Below are 11,931 nucleotides of genomic sequence, written 5' to 3'. Positions count from 1 at the left end.
TCCCAAAGGAGTGTGGGTTTGTAGGTTATTGGCTTCTGTAGATTATCCCTAGTGTGTAGTATAGTGCTAGTGAACGGGTGATCGCTGGTCGGTGTGGACTCGGTGGGCCGAAGGGCCTGTTTCCACGCTGTATCTCTAAACTAAATTAAACTATGTGGCTGACATTTAAAAATACCACTTCACTATTCCTGTTGTCAGTTGCTCACTGAATATGAGCTTCTGACCTGCTGACCTTATAATATTCTGATCGTCTCCTTTCAATTGCAAAAATCCTCCTGTCAAGGTCTTTGGCACCTCATCAAGGAAATGTTCAAAACCAATCAACTGGGAAAATATTGATTATAGTTCTTTGTAATATGCATGATCTTTGACAGAAAATACAAGACAGGTGTGCAGGTATGAGAATTGGACCTGGCTGTGGTACATTCCTGACCCATGTCTGTATTTGTTCCCATCTACCTCTGGGTACCTGACCATCTAGGTCCAGACTAATTATCTGCTCATTGTGATTGCTGTGATAGCATTTTTCTCTTTTGTTTTGTTTGTATTCTTCTAAGTTTTAGAACATACTTAATAAATTGAGAGATGTATATGAGTGTAGTATGTTCTCCAAAATTTACAAAAAAATTCTTCTCCCTTTATTGGTTATTTTCGTTGTGCTTTAAAATTCTGTTTCTGCTGTTTAATTTCTCCACTCTTCACACTGTCATTGATCTTGCCTGTTGTTTCCTGTTCCCTCTTCTGCTTTCTCTGCATCTTCATCTTTTACTGTTCCAAGTTATGGTGGAAAGCCATCAACCTGAAACATTGACTCTATTTCTCTCTCCACAAAGGATTCCTGAACTGCTGTTTATTTCCAGTATGTTCTGTTTCTATATCTGATTTTCATCATCTGGGAGTTTTGATTTAATTCAGCTGTATGAGTTCATCCAAAACTGTGACACTAGCTCACAATAAGTTTCATTCACCCACCACCTTTGTGCTAGTTGACCCAGTACAGCTTCAGTGAAAAAAAGCCTCATATTAAAAATTCTTGCCTTTGTTTTCCCTGCTGTGTAAAACCCTTTTGGCCCCATAACTCTCTGAAATATCTGCAATCATCCAACTCTGGCTTCCGTGATGTCTCCAGATTTAACCACCACATTGGCAATGGTGCCCTCAGTTGCCCAGGTCCTTAGCTCTGGAACCACTAATCCTGTACCTCTCCATCTAACCATTTCTTTTTCTCTTCTCCCAAAGACCAAAGTTAATTATTTGACCAAACCTTTCATCACAGTTGGCTGAGAGGCTAGAATTAATCAGTGCCATAAAGTCCTTTGAGAGACTGGTCAAATATATACATCAGGTCCAGCCTTCACAGACAGGGTGGTACAGTGATGCAGCGATAGAATGCTGTCTTACAGCGACTTGTTCGATCCTGACTACAGGTACTGTCTGTACGGAGTTTGTACGTTCTCCCTGTGACCACATGGGTTTTCTCCGGGTGCTCCAGTTTCCTCGCACACTCCAAACACATACAAGCTTATAGGTTAATTGGGTTCGGTAAAATAAATTGTAAATTGTTCCCTATGTGTAGAACAGTGCTAACGTATGGTGCTAGTTATTGTAAAGCTAAACTAAAGCTAAACAACATTGATCCACTGCAATCCACCTTCTGCCATAACAGGTCCACAGCAGATGCCATCTCCCTGGCTTACATTTACTGCTGGAAATCTGGACAACAAGGACACCCACATCAGATTCCTATTCATTGACTACAGCTCCACCTTCAACACCATCATCCCCAACTAAACTCATCTCCAAACTCCTGGACCTAGGACTCAGTACTGCCCCCTCTGTAACTGGATCCTTGAATTCCCGACCCATAGCCTGCAATTGGTAAGAATAGGCGTTTAAACATCCTCCACAATGATTCTCAACACTGGTAGCCTACGAGGGTGTGCTCTCAGCCCCTTACTATACCCCACATACACTCATGATTGTGCAGCCAAGTTCTGCTCTAACTCTGCAAGATTGCAGGTGACACCACTGTCGTCGGCCAGAACATGATCTACAATGAGGCAGAGAACAGGAAGGTGATAGAGAGCTTAGTAAAACGATGTCAGGAATCAACCTCTCCCTCAATGTCAGCAAAACAAAAGAGCTAGTTAATGACTTCAGGAAATGAGATGGTGTACAAGGAGGCCCAGTCAGCATCAATGGTGCTGAAGTGGAAATGGTCGAGAGCTTCAATTTCATAGGCATAAATATCACTAACATTTTGTTCTGGTCCAATCACATTGACACTATGGCCAAGAGAAAGCACATTAATGCCTCTACTTCCTCAAGAGACTAAGGAAATTCAGCATGTCTCCAATGACTCCTACCAATTACTATAGATGCACCATAGAAACCGTTGTACTGTGATTCATCACCTCTTTGTTTGGCAACTGCTCTGCCCAAGATCACAAAAAATTGCCGAGTTGTGGATGCACAGTATGTCACACAAACCAGCCTCCCTCCATAGAATCTATCTACTCCACGCTGCATCGGGAAAGTACTCACGTAACTAAGGACACCATTCATTCCCCACTTCTCTCTCCTGTCAGACTGAAAATACAAAAGATTGTTAGCACGTTCCACTAAATTCAAGAATAGCTGTTATCGATTTTTCTTGAAAAGTCCTCTCATAAACTGCCTAGTTGCAGTCCTTCTATTTTTTAATCTGCACTTTGTCTGTAGCTGTGACACTATATTCCATATTCTGTTTCCTTTCTCTTTTTGTACTATCCTTTGTACTCATGTAAGGTTTGATCATACTTTAGTATGAATGATTTACCTGAATAGCACATAAAACAAGTCTTTTCACTGTATCTTGGCACATGTGACAATTATAAACCAATCCATCACGGGTACTGACATCCCCACCATCGAAGGGACCTCCAAGAGTCACTGCTTCAAAAAGGCAGCCAACATCATGAGAAGCCCACACCACCCTGGCCACACTCTCAATTCATTCCTTCCATCGGGAAGAAGGTATAGGAGCGTTAAAACTGTAACGTCCAGGGTCAGGAGCAGCTTCTTCCCAACAACAATCAGGCTATTAAATGCTACAACCTCCAAATAAGCTCAAACTCCATACACTTGGGGGCATTATTTTTGTCTTTGCACTATTATTGTTTGTTTATATGTGTATTATATATATATATGTGTGTGTGTGTGTGTGTGTGTGTGTGTGTGTGTGTGTTTTTTATATATATATATATATAATTATATATATATATATGTGTATTATTTATATATATATATATATAAAATATAAATTATGTGTGTGTGTGTGTGTGTGTGTGTGACTGTGTGTTACACACACATATTTATATATATATCTGTTGTGTTGTTTAAATATCTTTTGTGCTGCCGCAAGAAAGAAATCATTGTTCCGTTTCCAGCACATATGACAATAAAGCACTCTTGACTCTTAACTTGACTGTTGAGTATGTTGGGTGCATGCAAGCAGAGGCCATGCATGTAAAGCATTGCTGGGCAGCTGGGCACAACCTACAGATTCTATCATGCTCATGGGCCTGGCACTGGTACTCTTTGACATTGTAGAGGGAGAGCAGGGCCTGAGGGTAGAGCTGGCAGACATGCCCCTGCCTCAGGCTTGTCTAACTGAATAATCTTCAGGTAGATCGGTTGCTGTAGACTTGTGGCACTGCGGGTAGACATGGACACCGTGATCACCATGGGCAGGCTGTTGCTGTGGTTTCAAGGCTCTGCTCAACCCATTGAGGCCGTCCCTTCCGCAACTCTGGATAACCGACAGTGAAGTGTGTATGAGCACTTGCTTTCTAAAAGTAAATCTTTGATCAAGGGTGCCATCTTGTGGAAGACATCAGTTCCTTCCTGAACAGCTCACTGGAGGTCAGCATTGTATTGTTGAAGTTAAAGCTGTATCTTGTAAGATGGCATGCACAGTTAGCAGCACCAAATATATCCAAAGATGCAACTATTTATTTCCTATGCTGCAATCTCTTCATGCTTAATCTCACTGGCACAGGATCTCATTTTTATTTTAATTAACATTTTGATTGACTATATCTGAATGTACAATTAGTCTATTTTGAATCCGATGAGCAGAGAAGAGAGCAGAGGAGAGGGGAGAGTAGAGAAGGAGAGAGGAGGGGGAGAGACTGAGAAAAATATAGAAAGAGAGAAAGAGAGTAAAAGAGAAAGAGAGAGAGAGAGAGAGAGAGAGAGAGAGAGATAGAGATAGAGGAAGAGAGGAAGAGAGAGAGAGTGAGAGAGAGAGAGAGAGAGAGGAAGAGAGGAAGAGAGAGAGAGAGAGAGAGAGAGAGAGAGAGAGAGAGAGAGAGAGAGAGAGAGAGAGAGAGAGACAGAGACAGACAATGTAGTTGGGATTTTGAACATTTTGACATGTTGATTGAGGCAATGGTGGCTCTGCTGCTTCTGAATCAAATTTCTCCAAAACGTAAGATAGAACATAGAAAAGTACAGCACAGGAACAGGCCCTTTGGCCCACAATGTCTGTGCAGAACATGATGCCTACATAAACTAATCTCATTTGCCTGCATACAATCCATATCCCTACATTCCCTGCATGATAATGTGCCATGTGCCAGCGTCCATACATCTCACCAGAACAGGATCCTGCACGGGTACCTGTTTCAGGCTGCACCTGAGGGGTTTCAACCTCAGCATTTCCCTTTGGGATTGTAATTTAAGGCAAGTTGTTGTTACTGTTCCAGTGTCATTCAGGTACTCCCAAGAGTGTTCAGCTTCTGACCTCCCTTCTCAATGTTGCTCATCTCTGCACCTGCTTCAGTTTAGCTCCAGTTGAAGCCTTGATGCTTTGGTGTCAGTTGGTAACATTCCAGCCTCTGAGTCATAAGGTGGTGGTTGAAGTGTTGGAAGATACTCTGGTACAGCAGAGAGAAAGAGGAGAGAGAGAGAGAGAGAACAACTTATTGACTCAAAAACAAGAATGCTACCCATTGAACTGCAGCGAACAGTGATTGAATATAAGGAGTGACCTTAGTAATCAGAATAGCCATGACAATTCCCAGGCCTTCTGGTTTACATGTTTCTGTAGGACAGAATGGTCTTGAATTTTAGCTGGTTTCTCACTCACATGAAAGAACTCAGGGACTACACCACACAAAGAGATATTCTATCTCTACTGCGAAGATCTTATGTGGGGGGGGGGGGGGGGGGGGAGTGAGCGGAAGGACCTTGTTCTTGTCAAAGCTGTAAATGTGAGTTGACAGAAATAACTGATAGTCGTTAAAAACATATTAGAGTGCATATGGTATTACAGGGTGATTAGCTTTAAGCTTGCTACTATGTTAAGTGTCTTGGATCAACTGCTCTTTGGGTAGAGGCCAGTTTTTGTAGAGACTTGCAAAATCAATCTGGAGAGGCAAAGGCGAGACAATGAAAATAATGATAATCTAACAACAGGAAATACTGGAAATACTCAGCAGGTCAGGCAGCATCTGTGGAGGGAATAATCAAGGTTATGTTCCAGGATGATTACCTTCTGATGAAAGCTCAATTGATCTGAAGAGTTAGCTCTGTTTTTCTCTCTCTGCAGATGCTGCCTGTGGCTAACTGTTTCCACCATTGTCAGTTTTTATTTCAAACTAGAGCCCCTTGTGGAAGAGATGATCATTTTGTCCGTCTAGTTTCTCACTCACATGAAAGAACTCAGGGACTACACCACACAAAGTAAGTTACTTTCTTGTTGAAATTGTAAATTTGTTTAAAGAGACATTTGCACCACATCCTGGAACACCAATCAATGTATCAGAGTAATAGAGGCTGAATGATGAACTCTTTAAATACTCAGCCATGAGTTTTCATTGGGCTGAAACAAACCAATGGAAACTGATGGCTTTGTATACAAATAATATGGAAGTAGCACCCCTCTGACCTGAGAAATAACCCAATCTTCCAGTGGGACACAGTGACCCAGGGCTCTCTATATTCAGTTCAGGTGGTTTAACCTGCAGTCCTTTCAGACAAGGAGGCTCAGAAGCGTAGCAGTAGGGTGGACCATTGTAGGCTAGTTGGCTCCTGCCACGGGAGAATCAGAGGGGATTATGTGGGAGTTGGCTGACTTAATAGGAAATAACTGGGGATAGAGATTGATGAAATGGTCTGTTAATCTGATAGTGCAAATGGTTCAATATTTTATAATAAAATATGAAACAATAAAAATATAATGTGGAAAAATATTTTTTAAATCCTATTAATAATTATGCTATGGGTATCAGCTTTCAAATTGATATTCTGGCAGACGCTCCACTACATTAGACGCTGGGTGAATGACTACATCAAAAACTAGGCTGTCAATAAACTGAAGGCAAAAGAAAAGAAGCAAAGGTGAATTATTTTTGTGGAGCAAAACAATGATATATAGTTGTGAAGGTATTACAGTGAATTGTCTCCTGTTTAAAATGCTGCTCCTGCCTTGCCTCGGCAAAGTGGCTTAGATGATTTTCCATGCCAAAGGCATTTTATAACAAAATAGTGGAATATCTGAAATAATGCCTTGCACAGCAGCCAGTCTTCATACGAGTGAGAAAATGTAAATACAAAGTTTAATACTAATCCTGTCAGAGGAAGCCAAAACAATTCTAAGCCTATATCAGTCCCTAAACGCATCCGTTTCCTGTCATTTGACACAAATCAGTATGGTAAACCTAGATGGCTGTAATACAGCAGGAAAGCTTTCGGCTGTAACCCATCTCAGAGACATTTGAGCAGATTAAACCAACAAATATGTCCAGTATTTCTAAGCTCTTAGCTCAGGACCACCCAGTTCCCAGTAAATGTGCAGTTTCTGCATTTTGCTTGATAATTGTTTTGGTACTGCTTGGCCTGAGTGTGTGAACTATCACCCAATACGGGAGTGTCCCGGGGAGCCACGCGGGCTCGATCCACCCGCTGAACAACCGCTCCGCCGACGAACGGAGACCGGAATGCACCCCGGTAGGCCAGACTCGGCCCACAGGTCTCCCAGAGGACTGCAGTGGAGCCGGGCGGCGAGGCCTGTCTGGGCCGATGGAGCCTCGGCGACGGTGGCGATGGGAGCCTCGGCGGTGGCAGCGGGAGGGAGGGGGGGGGGGGGGAAGATAATGGGGACACGGTTTGGGGGACGGTGGGAAATCAATGGGGGACCTGGTGTGGGGGGGGGGGGGGGGGAGGGGAAGCACTCTTGTTTAGAATCCTCTGCCCAGGGGATAACTCTGTGTTTGTTTGTTCTTTTGATTCGGTGCAGGCGCTGTGCACACGGCAGCCAGCCAACAGTCGCATGCCTTTTTCTTTTTGTTTTCACTTTTAATTTCAAGTTTTTGTGTACCTTGTGTGTTGTGACTGTTGGCAGACCAATTTCCCTCCAGGGATGAATAAAGTTTTATCGTATCGTATCATATAATTATATTGCAGAGATGTTATTAAATAATAGAGAAGTATAACATTGATTGTGAAATTGGTGAGAGCATGGTCTGTCAGTGGTTTGACCGGTAAGCCAGTGTGAGCAGATTTAGTGGCTCTTAATGATAATAAATAATGAATAATAATAATAATAATAATAATGAATATGTTTATTGGCCAAGTATGTGCATATAGAAGGAATGTGCCTTGGAGCTCCGCTCACAAATGACAACACAAACATACAGGTAACAATTAAGAATAAAGCATAACACATCAAAACAATAAGGATAAAATGTTACGGTCTAAACAAAGAAAATAAACCAGAGCAAAAATGAGACAAAAGACTTCGGTTATTGAGTAGAACTACTACTCATGGAAATAAGCTGCTTTATCTCTGGCTGTGGCTGCTTTGACAGTCTGGAGTCACCTTCCAATTCATCAAGAGGGGAAGGTTGCAGCCAACAACCTTCTCAGCTGATCGAACGATCCGTTGCAGCCTCCGAATGTCATGCTTGGTGGCTGAGCCAAACCAAACCATGATGGAGAAGGTGAGGACGGGCTCAATGTTAGCAGTATAGAATTGGACCATCATTGCCTGTGGCAGATTGTGTTTCCTCAGTTGCCGCAGGAAGTACATCCTCTGTTGGGCCTTTTTGACTGTGGAGTCGATGGTGGCCTCCCATTTAAGGTCCCTGGAGATGATGGTTCCAAGGAACTTAAATGACTCCACAGATGTGACTGTGATGTTGTTGATGGTGAGTGTGGGGTGGGGAGGGGGCTCTTCGAAAGTCTTTCATTAGTCTTGCACTGTGCCACCGAATAGGCCTCACGCCCAGGCCGTTATCCACATCTCTGCAATGCAGAAGGTAAGGATGGGACCTTGCTAGGCCTGCAGACCCCAGGAGAGAGTAGGGTAGAGGGCAATGGTTTATTGATGCCAATTGATGGGTTGAGAGGGAGCAGGGAAGGTGTTTGCAGCCAGGGACTGGATCAGTAATCAGGGGCTTGGTACCTTGGTGGATGTAGGGGTAGGATGGTAGGGTTGGGAAAAGGCTTATCTGGGGCTGGGTGTGGGCAGTGGGCTTGGAAGTCAGGAAGTAGTTTAGGTAGTGTGGGGTTAGTAGGCTTAGGAATCAGGTGGTAATGTCAGTAGTTGAGGGCTTTGGAATGGTAAGAAGTAATCAACGCTCATTAATGTTGTTAGTTGTGACGAGGGGTTTGTTCATCCAGGAATATGGTTGGAGGGATGCGAGCAGTGCCCGGTTAGCAACTCCCTAAAAGGAGACCTGTGCAAGTCAGGTGTCCAGGGCCATCCTGAGATCTGGTCGGACGAGCTCCTTTCAGAATATGACAGGGCAGGGCCCGACAGGCACTGTGGACATCTGCCTCTGTATGAGTAGCCTGAAGAGGGTCTGGATCTTCCAGGGCAGCCCCAGTGGGCTAGAAAGCCAAGTCAGCACATTGGCGCAGTGGTAGAGTTTTGTTGCCTTACAGCGCCAGAAACCCAGGTTCAATCCTGTCTGGCTGTACGGAGTTTGTACATTTTCTCTGTGATCACCTAGGTTTCTCTGGGTGCTCCGGTTTCCTCCCACACTCCAAAGGTGTACAGGTTTGTAGGTTAATTGGCTTCTTCAATTTTAAATTATCCCAGGTGTGTAGGGTAGTGCTAGTGGACAGGGGATCACTGGCGTGGACTCGATGGGCCAAAGAGTCTGTTTCCATGCAGTATCTCTCAAGTCTAAAGTCTAGACATTCTATCACATTGCACATACTGTTACCGGTACGGTACGGCACGGTAGCGCAGCGGTAGAGTTGCTGCTTTACAGCGAATGCAGCGCCGGAGACTCAGGTTCGATCCTGACTACGGGTGCTGCACTGTAAGGAGTTTGTACGTTCTCCCCGTGACCTGCGTGGGTTTTCTCCGAGATCTTCGGTTTCCTCCCACACTCCAAAGACGTACAGGTATGTAGGTTAATTGGCTGGGTAAATGTAAAAATTGTCCCTAGTGGGTGTAGGATAGTGTTAATGTACGGGGATCACTGGGCGGCACGGACTTGGAGGGCCGAAAAGGCCTGTTTCCGGCTGTATATATATGATGATATGATATGATATGATACCTCTCTGAAGCTTGTGAACTTGTTTGCAGGCCCTCTGTAGATAAGGTGCCCTAATATATTGCATAGGGACACTAAGCCAACCACGGTACTTGCAATGGCATGCAATAAATGTTTGAAGACCATCATATAGTCATACAGTATGGAAACAGACCATTCAGCCCAACCTGTCCATGCCAACCAAGATGCTCCATTTAAGCTAGCTCCATTTAAGCTCACCCCATATGCCCACATTTGGCCAATATCCTTCTAAATCTTTATTGGGAACATCATTCACACGTGCATGGCAATGGATAGCAATAGGCACATATGCAGAGGTAGTCCTTACACAGACAGTGAGGTGTGCAATAGCATTGCTTAAAGGGGATTAATTTGAAAAGATTCAAAGCTGTGACGTACTGCAATTGAAACCTCCTACCTGTACCTTTTTATGGTGGTGGATGGTTCAATGGTTCAGTGGTTTCTTTATTGTTATGTGTACCAAGTACAGTGAAATACATTTTTTTTGCAGACAGCTCAGCGAGACTATCCCTGTACATAAGCACAATGCCCCGGGTAGTACAGAATGTACCGAACAGCCCACTGAGTCCACATGCAAGAGGTGCCATTCCCGTGCCATTTTACAGTCCCAGCTGCAGCTGGCCACAAAGGCCTGTGTTTAAAGATTTTCAAAAGGGACTATTTCAACATTTCACACCCACCACCACATCTCAACTCTGTCCTTGATTATTCACCATTCCATTTGCAACCCAAACTCTCCCACACAGCAGCTGATCATACATTCTTCAACATTGCAGTTTAATAAAGCAAGTAGGTTGGAAGCAGCTTTTAACCAAATATCCATTAATGAAAGCAGATCACACTCAACCAACAGTGGTGGTTAATACAACAATGCATCAAAGGTTACACCATCCGGTGCACATAATATTTAAAGGATATATATACAATCAATATTTCCAACATTGATTTCCTCTGAAAAACACCAAACCCATATTAAGTAGCAATCCCCACATAATTACCTATTTCATAAACATATTCATATGTTGGATATTTATATATAAATACTCAGTCAACCAGTGGCGGCACGGTGGCGCAGCGGTAGAGTTGCTGCCTTACAGCGAATGCAGCGCCGGAGACTCAGGTTCGATCCTGACTACGGGCGCCGTCTGTACGGAGTTTGTACGTTCTCCCCGTGACCTGCGTGGGTTTTCTCCGAGATCTTCGGTTTCCTCCCACATTCCAAAGACGTACAGGTATGTAAATTAATTGACTGGGTAAATGTAAAAATTGTCCCTAGTGTGTGTAGGATAGTGTTAATGTGCGGGGATCGCTGGGCGGCGCGGACTCGGTGTGCCGAAGGGCCTGTTTCCGAGCTGTATCTCTAAAAAAAAATCTAAAACCACTGTAAATTTAATCAACCTTCAGGATTAATTAACCTGTAATGTCATTCAATTTTGTTACTGCCAAGGACTTAAGAGTATTGATTCAAATGATTCACCTCCTCCTGGAGGCTGTGTTTTATTTCCTCAAGTTTGGTCCGCTGGTGCCTTCAGACCCTCAATGGCAGCACTAGAAATCCATCCAGACAAGGGAAATAATAGCACTGCAGCTACTCTGTTGGGCTCAAAAGGAATTTCAAAGAGATCATCTCATTCTTCGAAACTCAACAGAGTCTGGGCCATAATAATAACTGAAGGTGCTGGAAGGACAGACAGCATTATTTGAAAGAGAAACTGAGTTAAGATTTCACTTCACTAAGCCTTTACCAGACAGTTCTGATGACTGATCTTTGACCAATGGTGTTATCTGAATGGCACTGCACATTGAGTAATCATCAGTGAACATCTTTACTTCAGCATTGTGTTCAGTTCTGGGCACCATGTTACAGGAAAGATGTTGTCAAGATGTTGTCAAGCTGGAAAGGGTACAGAGAAGATTTACGAGGATGTTGCCAGGACTAGAGGGTCTGAATTATAGGGAGAGTTGAGTAGGGCTGGGACTCTATTCCTTGGAGCACAAGAGGATGATGGGTGATCTTTTAGAGGTGTATAAAATCATGAGAGGAATAGATCGTGTAGATGCACAAAGTCTCTTGCCCAGAGTGGGTGAATCGAGGACCAGAGGATATAGGTTTAAGGTGAAGGGGAAAAGATTTAATAGGAATCTGAGAGTTAACTTTTTCACACAAAGGGTGGTGGGTGTATGGACCAAGCTGCCAGAGGAGTTAGTTGAGGCTGGGACTATCCCAATGTTTAAGAAATAGTCAGACAGGTTTGGAGGAATATGGGCCAAACTTGGGCAGGTGGGACTAGTGTAACTGGGGCATGTTGGCCGGTGTGTCCAAGTTGGGCTGAAGAGCCTGTTTCCACGCTGTATCACT

The sequence above is a fragment of the Rhinoraja longicauda genome, chromosome 11 (genome assembly GCF_053455715.1).
Source record: "Rhinoraja longicauda isolate Sanriku21f chromosome 11, sRhiLon1.1, whole genome shotgun sequence".
NCBI lineage: Eukaryota > Metazoa > Chordata > Chondrichthyes > Rajiformes > Arhynchobatidae > Rhinoraja > Rhinoraja longicauda.
Note: the sequence above shows the minus strand (reverse complement) of the source record.